We start from the raw sequence: 19,448 nt of genomic DNA on the forward strand, positions 1-19,448 counted from the left end.
CGTTTTTGAGCAATGAACACTTTGGAATTGAGTCATAAAAGACACACACAAAACCAGTTTGAATTACAGAGGTAGGTGTAATGAAGCGTGCAGATTTCGTCTGTTTCTAGTTTTAGGCAGGCAACTTTGATTTAGTAAAACTGTGTTCATTGAAACGATTCCTTGTCTGGTTAACTATCATACAAAGACCGCAATCTTATTTATCTTTTATAATGTCTTAATGGTGTTGTAGTTTTTCAACAGTCATGTGTTTGATTGAGCGACTGCGTAGAGGAGAGGGCTCAGTAGGATATGGATACCTGACTGGTTACCATAACCAAGATTTTCCGTGATACTAATGATTCGCTTCCGATGATTTCCAGAGTTAGTTCAGCAACATGCGTGAGGGCCCTTGCCATGTTTTCGCGTGGAAGCGAAGTAATTAGCGATTTCAGTGTGCTGTTGGTTGGATGTATTTGACACAAATAGTTCACAGTAGCGGTAGTGTGCTCCATCCCCTCTCTATAATTAAGTACCTCACGACGGTTAAAGACCTTGGCCCAAGAGTGCCTACATGGAGCACTTTAACTTGCTCCACCCTTCGAACTCCAGTCATTGCTCGCAGAAATTCTGAAATGTTGGTATCAAAATCCACATTCGAAATAAAGACTCATATGTCGCAATAATAACTAGAAGCTAATATCAGCATCACAATCGGTTGTACTCTTCAGAATCTGGTTATTCTTGTCTAATAACACAGTCATTATCATAGGTATAGTCTGATATAAATTCACTTATCAACAAGTGATCTAATTCCACTTGAAATTCTCGGATTCCTTTTTCCTCTCCAGTCCGCGTAATTATTTCCCTATTCACGGATTGTGACGTGAATGTAAACGTTCCGGCTCTGGTAGACGTCACGAGTTTTGTAACATTACACAGCATGATAAACTTTCCCGAATAACGACGACAGCTGACTGTATTCAAAATTTTTTTCTGAAAAAAGTTCCCATTACCTAACCGTTTAATGCTAAACGAAGAACGCATATTGAGCGTCTATGCTCTCATGTGAGTTACACTCAACATTCTGTTATAATAAACAATGTCTACTCCTTTTCAAACTCCTAAAATCTTAAACAGAGATGTTAGAATAGGTTCATACAGTAGGCTATATGCCAGGCTGTAATGATATTACTATCGACAGGACGTTTCATTCTACTCTCCCACTCGTTAGCAAATAATTCCATTGTTCTTCTGTTACAAAATGAAGAGGCATTAAGCTATTTCGTCACTGAATGAATACTAATAAGCCATAAAGAACATTCCATATTGATTGCATAGGCTGACCTAAAATAATGGGTGGACCCCTTGAAACTTTACTCTCTTCCGTTAAAACAGATGGGGATAATGTTTTGAGCGAAATAAACCCCTGGCCCCTCCTCCCCTCCCACCATGAACGATGAATCCTGCCGTCGGTTTGTCAAGTGAATATAGGGTTATAAACACAAAATAAAAAGTGGCTGTGCAAGAGTGTGCTTAATATTGAATAATTAGAGAGGAATGCGAGTAAGGTACGAGTAAGGTACTATCAACAGTATAGTGCAAGCATTATTGTAGCCAAGACAGACACGAAGTCCACACTACCAAAGTAGTACAAGTCTATACTCCAACTAGCTCCGGAGATAATAAAGAGGTTGAAGATATGTATGATCAGATACAAGAAATTATTCAGATTGTTAAGGGAGGTGAAACTTTAATTGCTATGGGGGACTAAATTCAATAACAGGAAGAGGAAGAGAAGGAAAGACCGTACAATAGTTGGTGAATTTTGACTGGGTAAATGGAAAGAAAGAGGAAGCCGCCTTGTGAAATTTTGCACGGAGCATAATTTAATCGCTATTATCATCTGGTTTAAGAAACATGAAAGGCGGTTGTATACTTGAAAGAGACATGGAGATGCCGGACTATATTACTATTGTTGGACAGAGATTTCTGAACACGATTTTAAGTTGCAAGAGATTTCCAAGGATGTATGACGACCCAGACCACCATTTATTTGTTTTGAACTGTATATTAAAACCGAAAACATTGCAAAACGGCACGAAATTAAGGATACTGGATCTGGATAAGTTGAAAGAAACAGATGTTGAGAGCTAGAAAGGGAGCATTACGCAAGAGTTGAGTAGAACAGGGGAGAGGAATAGGGTAGAAGACAAGTTGGTAGCACTAGCAGATGAAATAGTGAAGGCAGCAGAGGTTCACATAGGTACAAAGACAACGCTTAGTAAAAACCCTTGGATGACACAGCAGTTATTGAATGTAATTGATGAAAGGGGAAAATAAAAATACTAGCAAATGAAGGAGGTGAAAGGGGATATATAAGTCCAAAAACCACGACTGACAGGAAGTGCAGAATGGCTAAACACGAGTTCTACAGGATAGATGTAAGGATTTAGATGCATATTTCCGTAGGAGAAGATAGATACCGCCTACAGAAAAATTAAAATAGCATTTGGAGACAAGAGAAGCAGTTGTATGAACATGAACTCAGACAGAAAACCAATCCTAAGCGAAGAAGGAGAAGGTGATGGAAATACATAGAGGATTTGAACAAGGGAGTTGAATGAAGGCAATGTTGTGAATGTGGAAGGGGCCTTACATAAAGATGAGATGGAGGTATGATACAGCGAGAAGAATTTGACAGGTCCCTGAAAGACGGAAGTCGAAGCAGGGCCGCAGGAGTAGACGGCATACTGTCAGAACTACTGATAGCCTTGGAAGAGTCATCCACCGAAAACGCTCCCGTGTGGTGTGCAAGATGTATGACACAAGTGAAACAGCCTCACATTCCAAGAAGAATGTAGTAATTCCAGTTCAAAAGAAAGCAGAGGCTGACAGGAGTGAAAATTAACGAACTGTCAGTTTAATGAGTCATGGTTGCGAAATACTGATACGAATTCTATTCAGAAGAATGGGGAAAAAACTTGTAAAAGCCAACAGTGGGGGATGTTAGTTGGGATTTGGGATAAATACAGAAACACACGAGGTATTACTGACCTTATGAGTTATCTTAACAGATAGGCTAAGAAAAGTTATATCTACGTTTACAGCATTTGCAGATCTTGAGAAAGCTTTTGACAATGTTAACTGGAAGGTACCAAGGGTAAAACACAGGGAATGAAAGGTTAGTTCCAAGTTACACGGAAACAATATGACAGTTTTAATAGTCGAAGGGCATGGAAGGGAAGGAGTGGTTGAGAAGGGAGGAGACAGGTTTCAATACTATATCCGATGTTATTCAGTGTGTACACTAAGCAACCTCCAGTGAAGGGAACCAAAGAAAAAGCTGTAGTAGGTTGAAGTATGAATTAAAGATTTGCGAGAACAAACAAAAATCTTAGGATTTTAAACTACTTGGAAGAGCAGTTCAAAGGAATGGGTGGTGTTTTGAAAGGAGGATATGAGGTGAATATCAACAAAAGCAAAAGAAGGATAATGGAATGTAGTCGAATTAAATCGAGTGATACTGGAGGAACTAGATTAGGAAACAAGACTCTTAAAGTAGTAGAAGAACTTTGTTGTTTGGGCAGCAAGGTATCTGATGCTATCAGAAGTAGAAAGGACATTAAATGTAGTCTAGCAATGGTGAGAAAAGAGTTTATGAAGAAGAGGAAATTTTAACATCCAATGTAGGTTGAAGTGTTGGGAAGTCTTTTACAAATGTATGTTTTTGGAGATTATTCAAGTGTGGAAGTGAAACTCATATGATGACCATTTTAGACAAGAAGAGAATAGAAAGTTTTGAAATATGATGCTACATATGAACGATGAATATTAGATGGGTAGGTTAAATGATGAAGTACTGAAGAGGCTAGGGGAGAACGGAAATTTGTGACACAGCCTGACTAAGAAGGGATCAGTTGGTCGAACACGTTCTGAGACACAAGCGGTAACCAATTTAGTACTGGAGTGAAGTATGAGGGGTAAAAATCGTAGTGGGAGACCGAAAGATGAGGATAGTAAGCACATTCAGAAGGACGTCGGTTGCAGTGTTTATTTCTGGAGATGAAGAGGCTTGCACAGGATAGAGCAGCATGGAGAGCTACATTAAAGCATTACCAGTCTTCGGACTGAAGATCACAACAATAACTATTCAAAAGGCAGTCAAAAAGTTTTTCAACTCTTCTATTTGTTGTGGGTTTGAAAATACACATGTTATTGTTTGATAAACGAGAGTGGGTGCTGTAGCGTTACCCAAAAACAGAATTAGGGTGAGATTGGACGACGGTAGAGAGTTTAATTGGGCTCATCACGACATTCGCGGTTAGTAACTACAAGAAATCGAGACAAGTTTGAAATCGATTGAACGGTACAAGATGTGAAGAAGAGACACAACACAAGAGACATTCGATAGACAACTAAGGCGTTCATGAACGAATTCAGGTCTTGCAATAACCCAGAGAAAGTCTGTGAGCGAAAAACCTCATGAAATTCGGATCAGCGAAACGTGATCAGAGAACGTTTCAGAAGCCTTGCAGAAACCTTTTACGTCACTGCTGCTTGTCCATGCTGCGAACGAGGTTTCTCACAATACACGAATTGAACACTGCGAGCAGTTCATCAGCACAAGTGAAGACGCTAAATGTTTTTAATATCTAATTTATTTTTCGAACGAAGTGAACTTTAAACTTAACGAGCGATTAACTAAGATATGGTTTTTACTTCTATGACTAAAATCCCTGCGTAACTGAAGAAAGGCATGTTAATTTACCTGGTGTGAGCTGTCCACTAGCGGATTAGTGGGTCCGCATTTCCTACAAGAGGTTAGGTTGGTTGGTTGGTTTGGGGAAGGAGACCAGACAGCGAGGTCATCGGTCTCATCGGATTAGGGAAGGATGGGGAAGGAAGTCGGCCGTGCCCTTTCAGAGGAACCATCCCGGCATTTGCCTGGAGTGATTTAGGGAAATCACGGAAAACCTAAATCAGGATGGCCGGACGCGGGATTGAACCGTCGTCCTTCCGAATGCGAGTCCAGTGTGTAACCACTGCGCCACCTCGCTCGGTTACAAGAGGTTACTCTCACCTAGTAATGTTGTACATCATTACCCCAGGATTTGTCGACATTTTTCTCAAGGAAGATTATTTCTTTCGACAGAGTGGGGAGCCACATCACTTTCAGCGTCATGTGAGTGAATTCCTCAATCGTACACTGGATTTAACCCCGTCAGACCTCTGTCTTTGGCATAATGTGCAGAACACTGTGTATGCCGCAAAACCATAAACACTGCATGATGTAAGAGAAAAAAATTGAGGAAGCCTGTGACGCAATTCCGTTAGAAGAAATACGTCTTGTATGTTGCTCTGCTCTGTAAGCTATGCATTACAGTGGAAGGTTGAAATTTTCAGCATTTTCAACCTGAAGTTACCACTTAATGTACAAGACACTAAAAATGTGTCACTTCTATCTGCTTCCATCAAAAAGATACTTATTTTCAAATACAGTATACTTTATTTTCGGATACCTTGTATATTCTATTGGTAAGTGTGGATGTCCTAGAGTTTCTACTGTAGAGAAACATCGAAGAATATTTGTGGAGAAGAGTGATTGATCACTACACAGTGTTTCAAATTGGTGGTACAAACTGCATAAAGTGCAGAGCAATAGTAAGCTCTGACAGCACGAACAAACCTTCTTGCTTTCGTTCCTGAGATTTATTTCGTGTTCTGGAAGGTCTGAGGATCTCTTTAAGTAATTTATCGTTAAAGGCTGCACCGAATGCACAGCTCTACTCGGCCATTGTTTGAGAAAGAATATTAATTGTGAATTTAACAGTGATATGTAACGGAAACAAGTAAGTGTAGTTTTTAGACTGTATGTCTGTAACAATGTGCGACAGTAGTGATAAAACCCCTATGTTTTTGTAATCTCGTGGAAGATGCTTACATACTACTTGTTTACATCTAATATGCCTAATTTCACATTGAAAATTGAATTTACAGGATAATTAATTCGTATTGGGCAATTTAAATTAACGGAACGATTAATTAATTGATCAAAATCTCCAGTGTGCTCACTGCAGTACTTTTCGAACGTGGACAGTGACGTGTGTAATACTGAAATTGAAAGTACTCGGAAAGTGACTTACTGAAATAAACGAAAATGGGTGTATTCAGCATGAAAAGTTCTTTACACTGAGCCTATGATTTAGAAAACAAATACTGACTGGCTGGAACAGTTGATACCCTACACGGTCACCCAGTCATAAGTAAACCGTAATGTGCTGCATAGTACAATGTTTTCTGGGATTCGTGAACTAATGATTTTCTTTTTTGATTGCCATGATCCATTATTTTCTGGATATCGTAAGTGAAAGTGTCAGAGAAGTTTTTCACAACTGACGTTTTAAGAATCCATGATAGTTGTGATGGCAGGGTCACTCGCTTTATGATACCTTACTACTTTGCTGAGTTTCAGTTCAGAATATATTCTACAGACAGATCCAAAGGCAATGGACTCGCAGCATTGTGGACCACTTGTACTCCCATTCATGACACAGGAGATGACCTGTTCTTCCTTCTAACGACCTATATTATATCACGGTAATCGAGTGGCTAGCTCAGCTGTAAATTCAGTGTAACAAAATGGTTCAAATGGCTCTAAGCACTATGGGACTTAACATCTCAGGTCATCAGTCCCCTAGAACTTAGAATTACTTAAACCTAACTAACCTAAGGACTTCACACATCCATGCGCGAGGCAGGATTCGAACCTGCGACCGTAGCGGTCGCGCGGTTTCAGACTGAAGCGCCTAGAACCGCTAGGCCACCAGCGGCCGGCTCAGTGTAACATCTGTATGATATTCCTTCAGGCTGTGGAGCTTTATTTTCCGTTATAGATTTTGGTTTTTGATTTAGTGCTGTGCGGAGGAACGTGGTTGGTATTTGTGTTTGTGTGATAGAGTGCGAGCTTTCTGTTTGTGTATATGCGTTTGTGGATGGGAGGTGGGGGTGGGAGTGAGATGGGATGTTTAGTGTCAGAACGCAATTTACAGTGTTAATGTTCCCTGAAAGTTTGAAAACAGTGGGTTGTTTGGAGCATGAATTTGTTCATTTAGGATGGTTAAGGTAATTTATGCTTATGGTCAAAAATTTCTAATTGATCAAGGGTGTCCATCTTAATGGTCGTGTCATCAGTGTGCACTGGATACGGAAGAAGTTTCATTAAGCCGATGACATATTAAGCTTTGATGTCTATTTCATAAACAGTATCAAACAAGTAACAATAAAAGCGTTAAATACAATTTCTGTATGTATAGAAAAACTGTCATTTTGAACCATAACTTTGTAGACATTATGGCAGCATATGTTAATACAGTAATAATGAATGTGATTTAATCGTTCAAGATCAATGTTTAACTTTCGAAGATGCAAGTGGTGGCCAAAGAAAGACGGCTGAAATACTAAATCTTTGAGCATTATCTTAGTTTCTGCTTTGTTTATGTGCTGTAAGTCATGTTGCGTCGTATTGCAAAGTCTGCCGATACCGGGCAATCGACTTCAAAGTACAACGTCAATGGATGTACGAGTACAGATCGTAGAAACATGGTTGACGACATACGGAAGTTAGGGTTTGGCCCCAAGTCATGCACTGATAGCTAAATGGTAGGGCGAGCTCGCCATAAGTGGTAAATCCGGGTTCGAGTCCCGATCCCGCACGAATTTATATTGTACTCATTGCATTCTACAGCTGAGGGTTGTCCTTATTCGCAGTTGCGAATTTATTTAAAGTAAGTTTGCGTACTGTAACTTAATTAACGTAAACAATAATTTCTGAAGCAGTTTATGCACAAAGAGTAACCCTAATGAATCTAATGAAAGTAAGTAATGGCATCAGAGAGACTTTATTATTTTATGATATTAAATAACTCCAGATACATCACCACCTTCAGTACTAACTTATTCAGATCTTTTTCTCGATCTATCAGATCCACCAGTATATAACCGAAAGAAATGAGAGACAGTTCGTGATGGTCAGTGCTAGCCTGAAAATCAACCACGGTAGCCACGGATATCTTTATGGTTTCCAACTCCGTTTTCTTGCTTTTCTCTCTCTCGCTCTCTTTTTTTTTTCTTTTTTCATCAGTCTTCTGATTGGTTTGATGCGGCCTGAAACGAATTCCTCTCCACTGCCAACCTTTTCGTCTCACATTAGCACCTACACCCCATATCCTCAATTGTTTGTTGGCTGTCTTCCCCTGATGTCTTAAAACATGTCTTATCATTCTGTCCCATCTTCCTGTTAGTGTTTTCAATATGTACCTTTCCTCGCCGATTCTGCGGAGAATTTTCTCATTTCTTACCTTATTAGTCCACCTAATTTTCAACATTCTACTGTACCACCACATCTCAAAGAATTTGATCCTCTTCTGTTCTGGTTTTCCCACGATCAGCGGCACACTTCCATACAATGGTCTGCTCCAAACGTACATAATCGGGAATTTCTTCCTCAAGTTAAGACCCAAGTACGAGATAGGCTTGGCCAGGAATGCATTTTGCGGCATTAGTCTGCGTTTTATGTCCTCCTTGGTCCGCCGTTTAGAGGGGACGTTGCAGCCTAGGTAGTATAATTCCTCAACTTCATATACTTCGTAATCCACAATTGTACTGTTAAGTTTCAAGCCGTTCTCATTTCTGCTAATTCTCATTACTTTCGTCTTCCTTCGATTTACTCTAAACTCATTTTCTGTATACATTAGATTGTTCATTCCATTCAAACATCCTGGAATCCTTCTTCACGTTTACTCAGAATAGCAATGTGATCTGCGTATCTTATTATGATATCCTATAACGGTGAATTTTAATCCCTCTCTTGAACTTTTATTTTATTTTTCACATTGCCTCTTCGGTGTAACAAATGAACAGTAGGGATGAAACACTACCTCCCTGTCTTAGACACTTTCTAATTCTACCACTTCGTTCTTGGTCTTCCAGTCTCATTGTTCCCTCTTGGTTCTTGTACATATTGCATATTACCCGAATTCCCTATAGCTTCCCATATTTTCCTAACCACTTCGTACATCCTGCGCCATTTACACTGTCGAACGCTTTTTCCGCTAATCGTATGACAGTGTCTTGAGTTATCTTCAGTGTCGCTTCCGCTGATTTTTCTTCAGTATCGCTTCCATTCTCAACCACAACGTCAGAACTGTCTCCCTGGTGCATTTACATTTCTTAAAGCCTAACTGATCGTCAGCTGACAGATCCTCTTTTATCATTTCCATTGCCGGGCGGAGTAGCCGTGCGGTTCTGGAGCCGAGCGACCGCTCCGGTCGCAGGTTCGAATCCTGCCTCGGGCATGGATGTGAGTGATGTCCTTAGGTTAGTTAGGTTTAATTAGTTCCAAGTCCTAGGCGACTGATGACCACAGATGTTAAGTCGCATAGTGCTCAGAGCCATTTGAACCAATCTTTTCCACTCTTCCGTATGTTATTCCTGTCAGCAACTGATTGTGCGATTATACTCGCATTTGTCGGTTCTTGCTGCCTTCGAGATTGTGTGGTTGATGCTTTCACGAAATTCCGATAGTTTAGGGCTAGTCTCACACATTCTACACAAACCTGAATAGTCGTTTTGCTGCCACTTTCACCAATGATTTTTGAAACACCGATGAAATGCTATCTCTCCCTTCCGCCCTATTTGAGCTTAAGTCTTCCAAAACCCTTTTAAATTCTGATTATAATGCTCGAATCCCATATTATTCTCTTTCGACTCTTGTTCCTTCTTCTTTCACGTCATCAGCGTGGCTGTGTGCGTTTAACTGGCGTCAGTCTTGTGTACTCTGCTGCCGAGTACTGTGCACCTGTCTGGTTGAAAAGTGTACATGTGAGGAAGGTAGACACAAAACTGAACGACACAATGTGCTGTCCTACAGGTTGTATCAAATCAACCCCATGCCACTGATTACCTGTATTGAATCACATCCCTCCACCTCACTTATGGCGGAGACAAGCTCTACTGAGGGAGGCCAAGAAAATCTCTGCATCACCCTCTCTACCACTGCACCAGGATTTCTGTGATCTGCCACAGCCACGATTGCGATCAAGAATACCAGCAAGTGTTACTGCAGGACAACTCATCGCAGATGGTTTTGACCTAAATGAAAGCTGCAAGCATTAATGGTAACAAAATCATTAGGAACAAGTGCCCATCACCTTGATCCCATAAAGAAGCCAAAAGGTTTTTACCTACCGAGGAATCTCTGGTGCCGCCTCAACAGGTTAAGGACTGGATTGCTGTAGCTACTTCAGGTACAAATGGGGCTGAATCAGTTCACCAATGTGTGAATGTAATCAAGAAGAGCAGGCAATTGAACATCTAGACCAACGCTGTCCAGTTCATTCATGCCCTGAAATTCCCGACAACATGTTCACTCTCACACCATCTAAATTAATTGGTTGAAAAACACGGATTTTAAGATTTCATCTTCTCTTATATCGTATGTATATTGTATAAAATCACATGTCTTGTATGAACTGTATATTGTATAAAATCACAATACGATTTTGAAAAATCACGCAAGTCTTCCCACTCGTAGAGGCCATCAGTGTACTCTTTCCACATATCTGCTCTTCCCTAAACAGTGAATTCCCATCGAACCCTTAATGTTATCGCTCTTGTTTTTAATTTCACTGAAGGTTGTTTTGGCTTTCCCACATGCTGAATGCATTCTTCCGATAATCATTACTTTCTCGATTTCTTCACATCTTTCATGCAGCCATATTGCCTTAGCTTCTCCACACTTCTATTTTATATCACTCCTAACCATGTATTTCGGTATTCCTGAATTACCCTGAACTTTTTTGTTCTTCCTTCTTTCATCGATCACCTGAAGTATTTCGTAAGGTTTCCATGGTTTCTTCGCAGCTGTCAACCTTGTACCTTCGATTTCCTTTCCAGCCACTGGGACTCCTCTATTTAGAGATGTTCATTCCTCTTCAACTGTACTGCCTACTGAACTAATCTACGAGATTGCAATGTCTACAGCATCAGAGAAATTCAAACGTGCCTCTTCATTTCTTAGTACTGCCGTACCCCACTTTCCTGCGTACTAATTCTCCTTGACTCCTAAACTACCTGCTCTTCGTCGTTACTGGATTGCTATTCGAGTCTAATGTATACTCCTGGGTATGTCTTACAATCCAATATCTCGTTTTTGGAATCTCTACCTGGCCATGAAGCAATTTGACTGAAACCATCCTGTATCTCCCGGCCGAATGCAAGTATGCCCACTTCTCTTGTGATTCTTTAACAGATTAGTTTTTAGCTTATTCGTAACTGGATCGAGACCACACAAAGAATTATAGTAATGTAATTAGAAAAAAAATTATACAAACTCTCCGCGATTGAGCATGGCATTTTCGTTAAAGGTCCGTTTATGTATTTTTAACCGTGTCTCTTTTCTCTGTGTTTTCACTAAATTGGGACTTCGTAATATGACAGCATCCGAAGACGACGGTGGATCGAGCTGGACGACTTTTTGCTTAGAAGTACGGAACCTTCTGCCATGCTAAGTCACCCAACAAACTTACAATTACTAAAGACAAAAAATAAAACACACATAGGCTATTAATAATAGTGTTTTCTGAAATAAATTACGCTTTCTGCTAAGAAAAGCTCATTATGCCAATGTGCCTTGAAACTGCCCCCATGAGTTGTGAGGCGAAAGGACACACCTGCAGGCGAGCAGCTCACTCTGAAGCACATTGCATATACAGGGTGTTACAAAAAGGTACGGCCAAACTTTCAGGAAACATTCCTCGCACACAAATAAAGAAAATATTTTATGTGGACAGGTGTCCGGAAACACTTAATTTCCATGTTAGTTTCTTCAGTATGTACTATACTACCTCGATTCACCACCAGTTGGCCCAATTGAGGGAAGGTAATGTTGACTTCGGTCCTTGTGTTGACATCCGACTCATTGCTCTACAGTACTAGCATCAAGCACATCAGTACGTAGCATCAACACGTTAGTGTTCATCACGATCGTGGTTTTGCAGTCAGTGCAATGTTTACAAATGTGGAGTTGGCAGATGCCCATTTGATGTATGGATTAGCACGCGGCAACAGCCGTGGCGCGGTACGTTTGTATCGAGACAGATTTCCAGAACGAAGGTGTCCCGACAGGAAGACGTTCGAAGCAATTGATCGGCGTCTTAGGGAGCACGGAACATTCCAGCCGATGACTCGCGACTGAGGAAGACCTAGAACGACGAGGACACCTGCAATGGACGAGGCAATTCTTCGTGCAGTTTACGATAACCCTAATGTCAGCGTCAGAGAAGCTGCTGCTGTACAAGGTAACGTTGACCACGTCACTGTATGGAGAGTGCTACAGGAGAACCAGTTGTTTCCGTACCGTGTACAGCGTGTGCAGGCACTATCAGCAGCTGATTGGCCTCCACGGACACACTTCTGCGAATGGTTCATCCAACAATGTGTCAATCCTCATTTCAGTGCAAATGTTCTCTTTACGGATGAGGCTTCATTCCAACGTGATCAAATTGTAAATTTTCACAATCAACATGTGTGGGCTGACGAGAATCCGCACGCAATTGTGCAATCACGTCATCAACACAGATTTTCTGTGAACTTTTGGGCAAGCATTGTTGGTGATGTCTTGATTGGGCCCCATGTTCTTCCACCTACGCTCAATAGAGCACGTTATCATGATTTCATACTGGATACTCTCCCTGTGCTGCGAGAACATGTGCCTTTACAAGTATGACACAACGTATGGTTCATGCACAATGGAGCTCCTGCACATTTCAGCCGAAGTGTTCTTACGCTTCTCAACAAAAGATTTGGTGACCGATGGATTGGTAGAGGTGGACCAATTCCATGGCCTCCACGCTCTCCTGACCTCAACCCTCTTGACTTTCATTTATGGGGGCATTTGAAAGCTCTTGTCTACGCAACCCCGGTACCAAATGTAGTGACTCTTCGTGCTCGTATTGTGGATGGCTGTGATACAATATGCCATTCTCCTGGGCTGCATCAGCGCATCCGGGATTCCATGCGACGGAGGGTGGATGCATGTAACCTCGCTAACGGACGACATTTTGAACATTTCCTGTAACAAAGTGTTTGAAGTCACGCTGGTACGTTCTGTTGCTGTGTGTTTCCATTCCATGATGAATGTGATTTGAAGAGAAGTAATAAAATGAGCTCTAACATGGAAAGTAAGCGTTTCCGGACACATGTCCACATAACATATTTTCTTTCTTTGTGTGTGAGAAATGTTTCCTGAAAGTTTGGCCGTACCTTTTTGCAACACCCTGTATAAGTCTACAAATACACATACATGTAATATATAACACACATATCAAACCATAATATTTACAAAAAAAGAGATTGTCAATGCTTGAATGTGGCGCGTACGCCTATAATAGTTTGATGTTAGCATTGCGCCTACCGCGCATGCGCAGTCGCGTAAAGTTCAGTACTAGCGCGGCAGATGCAAAGGGAGTTCATCACTGGACTCATAGCTTTCTCTCAGTCCGTGTGTTCATGTCCACAAGACGTCGCAAAATTTATCATAATAGATTTTACAAATGCGGATTAACATGTAAAAGAGGCACAAAATCCTTAAGCTACAGCACTTTTTAACATGAAATTATAAATTCTTATTGCTGATAGTCTTTTTCGCACACTATTAGGCTTGAAATGTATTTTTATTTCAGATGTAACGAATTTCACGACGTGTCGTCGTTCACAGTTCTATGAACCGAAACATACGATAACCTCATAAACGTGAGCATTTTTATGGCAGTTAAATCTCATAGATCGCAGTTTTGATACAGATGCGTGTGCGCGATCACTTGTAGCACAGTTTACATTTTTTGCACTGGTTACACTGTTTGCCTAGACAGATGTCACTATTGAATGCATTATGGGAACAGCAGTGATCAATGTCTTATAAATAATTACTATTAAAAACAGTCTTGACCACAATTTATTTAATATGGTGACCGGTTTCGACCACCACTGTGGTCATCTTCAGACCATTGAGTAGGAACCTCTTTGTTGGAGAATCACAACAATCTCCAACAAAGAGGTTCCTACTCAATGGTCTGAAGATGACCACAGTAGTGGTCGAAACCGGTCACCTTATTAAATAAATTGTGGTCAAGACTGTTTTTAGTAGTAATTAGATGTCACTATTCTTGCCCTAGGTCGTACGCCGCTTGATAGAAGACTGGTGGATAGCCACTCCACAGCATAAGTTCCTGAAGGCACGGAAGCAGAACCTCGGACGGAACGATGCTGGAATCGATCCTCGTTTAGACCAGGTAAGAGTGTCCGTCATTTCCGAGAACGTATTGCTCCCTGAGGACCCAACCAAATTTCTCCACCCGTCGAATGGTCTTCCTCGTTTTGGAACAAAGCGACCGTAGGTGCAGTAGGGAAACAGTTCTTGCTATACAGACTTGCAGAGATACAGCGATCCAGCGCAGTAAATGTAAATTTTTAATGCACTCAAAAGTGCCGGTGCACTTCACTATGACAGTTATTCCATGCACTCAGTTTGTGAAGCGATATGCAAATATTCGTTCACAAATAGTTGTGACGTAGAACAAACGTCCGCCGTCAAGTCTTTACGCAAACAATTCGTTACTCGATTCTACACCAGCAGTTTGTAAACAAATTTGAGACATAAATAGTTCATCACGTTTATATACATAGCTTTATATCATGAATAGTCTTTTCTAATTATGCGGTTTTTCACACCAGTGTCCTCGTAGTTACAAGTACAGCGACGTATGGTAAGCGGCCACAAACAGTTTCAGGTTATGCAAGTCTCATATCGACACATGTAACAAGTACAGACAACACATACAAGTGAGCATAGATCATTTACCATTCGTAAATACAGATAAATACATGGAAACTTGTTACATATAGGTTTTTTTATACAGGTACAAATACATGCAAACATATTACATATCGGCGTTACTTAAACACAGAGACATATTCCTCTTGTCTTAACACATGTATGATTGGTCACATAAAAATATTTTCATATAGCTTTACATAAGTTTACAATATTTATAGTATTCACAATCCTTATAAGTTTAGATCTAAGTTTTTCTTTGCAAATAACAAAAGCAGTGATCTATCATCAAACACAAAAAATACTCGCGACACGAGTGTATAAGTGCTGTGTTAGCATGGCCTTAGCTACTCATAAGTGTGTGTTCAATGGTGGGAAGCTTATCTAACCAGTTTCAAGGTGAAAGTGTAAGGGTGTAGAATTATTAAGTATTCACGTGAATCTATCCTTAGTAGTCGAAGACTGACGGTATAGATAGTCAGTCTCCTAGGCTTCTCCCCCTGTACAAAAGTTAATATAAAATTTACTATAAGAATTTAAGTGGCTGCTGTAAATATTCGGCGAAGACGAATCGCTTCTTTCTCCTTCTGCAGCTGACAAGAACGGCTGAAATAAAATTCTTATACTACGTAGCTTCTCTGTAGAAATACTGTGAGATGCGTGTATTTGATACTTGTTTACAACTTAAGCATGATCCATAGATGTGTTTACTGTTGAGCATGATATACTCTAAGATCACGGTGAGCATATGGCCGAATAAATCTGTTTGTTTTAGGATGCTGTAGCTGACATGCACCAGGATGCGGAATGCTGACAATAACATAAGGACCGTCGTACAGCAAACGCCACTTCGTGTTGCGCCGCTGAAGAGCAGCCGACTTACGGTGAGTACGCAAAAGCACTAACATACCAGCTTTAAATTCCTGCTTCCTCTTCACAATGTGCACATACGTTTTTTTCCTAATTTTGGCTTCCGCAGTCAGCGTCGCACAGACTTCCTTTACCTTTCTGTCGTGTGTTCTTTGCTGAAATGTAAGTTTCGATAACGCCGTTGTCCAATCGTTGTCTTCTTTGCGATCGAACATGAGCTCATTAGGAGTATACGGAGTTTCATAAACATTGAAGTTGCTGTGTATCTCTTCAAATAAAGACAAATATGTCACCCAGTTGGTATGTTTGGTAGCAATGTATGTTCTCATAAATCTGTTAATCTCACGGAACACACTTTCAGTGGGATTGCACTGGGAACTATATCTTCATATTAAAGTAGTATTAATACTATTGTCTTTGAGAAATATATGCCACTTGTACCCAGTATAGTATGTAGCATTGTCGTATAAAATAGCTTTTGGTTTTCCCATGTGAGGAATGTGCTTACATGAGAAACGACGATTGATGGCAGTGGCAGTAGCAGATCTTATAGCGTACAGTTTAACATGCTTGGAGAATAAATCGTAAAACGCAAGAATATATTTCACACCACCACTGCTTGTGGGATGTGAACAACTTATGTCCGAACTTACAATTGATAGAGGTTTCCTGGATACAATAGAATGCAAATTAGTTTTCGTAGACAAGCTCAGCGGTTTAGATTTTTGACAGATCGCACATGTTTTGAGTATTCTTTGGATCTTACGTCTCATATTGCTAAAGTAACAATTGGTACTAAGCTTTGCTTGGCACTTCTTGGTACGATAATGACCCAAAACAAAATGTGTGTGCCAAATTAGCTTGCGTTCAGAATCCTTAGGAATACAAACACACAAAGTAATGGCTTCAGAATGACGGCAATAAGATGACACATCATTATGTATCAAATATCGGTTGGACAGAGGATGGTCAGGTTGATTTGTGAGTAAAACTTGTAAGGCGTATGCTTCGCCGGCGATGGCCGAGGCATGACAGAATCTCTGACCAGAGGGTAGTTTATCATTAGTTGTTGCTTGTCGCTAGTCTGCGCGAGTTTGCAGTAGTAGTCTGTCTGCAGTAGTAGGCAGTCGGATACGGTAGTAGGGAGTCGGCATGCGTCGGCTGTGTGCTCTGGTCGCGACTCTGGTCAGGACTCTGGAGGATGAGTATTGTTGTACTTAATTAGTAATGTATGTTAATTGTAATTTAATTTGTTCAGAAAAAATGCCCCCAATATTAATTTTTTTATAAAGTAACTCTTTTAAAGAAAAGTATTCATTTCAATTTAAAGAATTTTTCCACTCTTTTGAAGAAAAAGCATTCATTTCAATTTAAAGAATATTTCCTATGCATTCCTTCCAAGAATCAAATATATATATATATATATATATATATATATATATATATATATATATATATATATATATATATACACGCCAGCATTGCACGAAGCTGTGTCGATAAATAAGAGCAGATACAGTTGCAGTTTATTGAGGTAAGAATTTTGCTTTTGTTATTCACAATACAGGGCCCAAGGTCAGCGCTGCTGTCCTTATAAAATTTACCAGATATTATTATTTCTGTTAGGAGGTTACATTTCGTTCATGGTTCATTATTCAATTAATATTATTGTGGGTTTTTGGTCAATTTTCATTTATCAATTTTCTGGGGAGTTTACGCATGGTTCCATTTTGCATTATTATTAATCATTATTTTTGTTGGGAGGTTACATTTGGCTCCATTTCACAAATTTTCATTTATTAATCGTGCGCAGAGGTTACACTTGGCGACCCTGCCAGGATCGTATTTCTTTGTGGATCTTCTGAGAAGTAGTCATATATCTGCTCTTAATTACTTAAACGTAGTTAGCATCTGGCACAAAGCATTTTTACTAATTTGTCACTCTTTCTTCCACAAATCATCGGCAATTTGTTGCTCTTTGTTGTAATAGTGTTTGTTGGATTTTGTATTGTCTTTGTTTCATTTGTGAATAGTTTTGATTAGTGAAAAATGCCGCGAAAAACTGTTAACAGTACATCGCGATGTGTAATGAGTGAAATAGCCGACTTAAATAACTTGACCGATAGTACTTGCGACACGCGGTGTAATGATGACAATCCTCCATTTACAGACAATCAATGTGTACCGACCACTAATGTTGATGTTGATCCTAGCGATGAACAAACGAATTCAATTGTGTCCTTTGTTAATTCAACGGCAATTGATGACGCGGGACGTTCTGTTACAATGAACGCTGCCCAGCTTGACACACCCGGTTTGCAAAATTTACGTAACGAACAGACAAATTTTTCTAACGAAAATGAACAGTGTAATCAGAGTACGACAGATTTATTTAATTCCGAGGTAGTGACTAACAGTGCACATCCGATTGGCAAACATGTTCAAGAATCACAGAATAACCAAATGGTTACCCAAAACGTGACAATTGCAGATACACCATCAAACAGCACAGAGAATAGAGTTGCTAATATTGGCTTGGATCAAATTATGGCGTTATTGCTACAAATTAATGAATCGTACAAACAACATAATGAAAATTTCAAACAATTCAGTGAAAAACTAGATAACCATTACAAACAACTTAATGAAAGTTTCGACAACCATTTCTAACAACTTAATGAACCAATTAATGAAAGTTTCAAACTGACGAACGAAAAACACGACAACCTTAACGAACAGAACAAACAAGTTAGTGAACAGATTACAGCTGTTACCGTGCAACGTCACAACACGAAAGAGCAATCATGTGAAGAAAGTAAGGCTCATGCTAGGAACAGTAATGAAGAAATTACATCTGTTGCACAAAAATTAAATAATACACATGCAGCCACAACAGAATCAGTTAGAGATGAAATCAGTGCAGTCGCTGAACAATGTCCTAAAAACGTAACAGCCGGCCGCGGTGGTCTCGCGGTTCTAGGCGCGCAGTCCGGAACCGCGCGACTGCTATGGTCGCAGGTTTGAATCCTGCCTCTGGCATGGATGTGTGTGATGTCCTTAGGTTAGTTAGGTTTCAGTAGTTCTGAGTTCTAGGGGACTGATGACCACAGCTGTTAAGTCCCATAGTGCTCAGAGCCATTTGAACCATTTTTGAAAAACGCAACAGTTACGCGACGAGTTTAATTTAAAGTCACCAGAACTTTCACATACTGTGGATACGGAAGTCGATAAGAAATGTGAACAACAGAACAAGCAAGTTGACGAATGTTTTAAAGTGACAGAAATTAAAATTGTTTCACTCATTAACACCTCACAGCATACGCCACGTTGCGAGAATTTGTCACACTCGTACAGCCAGTATAACTTAAGTAATTTACAGAAACTACATGACTTGGGATCCGAAGGGATGCAGACAAACGGATTCTTATGTTGTCGTGAACCTGTTCTCAGATTCAGAGACGATAACGTTGATTATAAGTAATTTGTATGTGTGAAAAAATCTGAGGTATTTGAAAATGACAGAGCACAGGTACGCGCATTGAACTGGATATGTCGATTTATTTTTGAACTTTCACCAGTTTGGTCTGTAACGCAGGAACTAGCTTTGAACTGGATATGACAATTTGCTCTTGAATTTTTACCAACATTTCGTGTAATGCAGAAACTACAATTGGCATGGATACAGCAATTTATTTTTGAATTTTCA

The sequence above is a fragment of the Schistocerca americana genome, chromosome 7 (genome assembly GCF_021461395.2).
Source record: "Schistocerca americana isolate TAMUIC-IGC-003095 chromosome 7, iqSchAmer2.1, whole genome shotgun sequence".
Classification (NCBI taxonomy): Eukaryota; Metazoa; Arthropoda; class Insecta; order Orthoptera; family Acrididae; genus Schistocerca; species Schistocerca americana.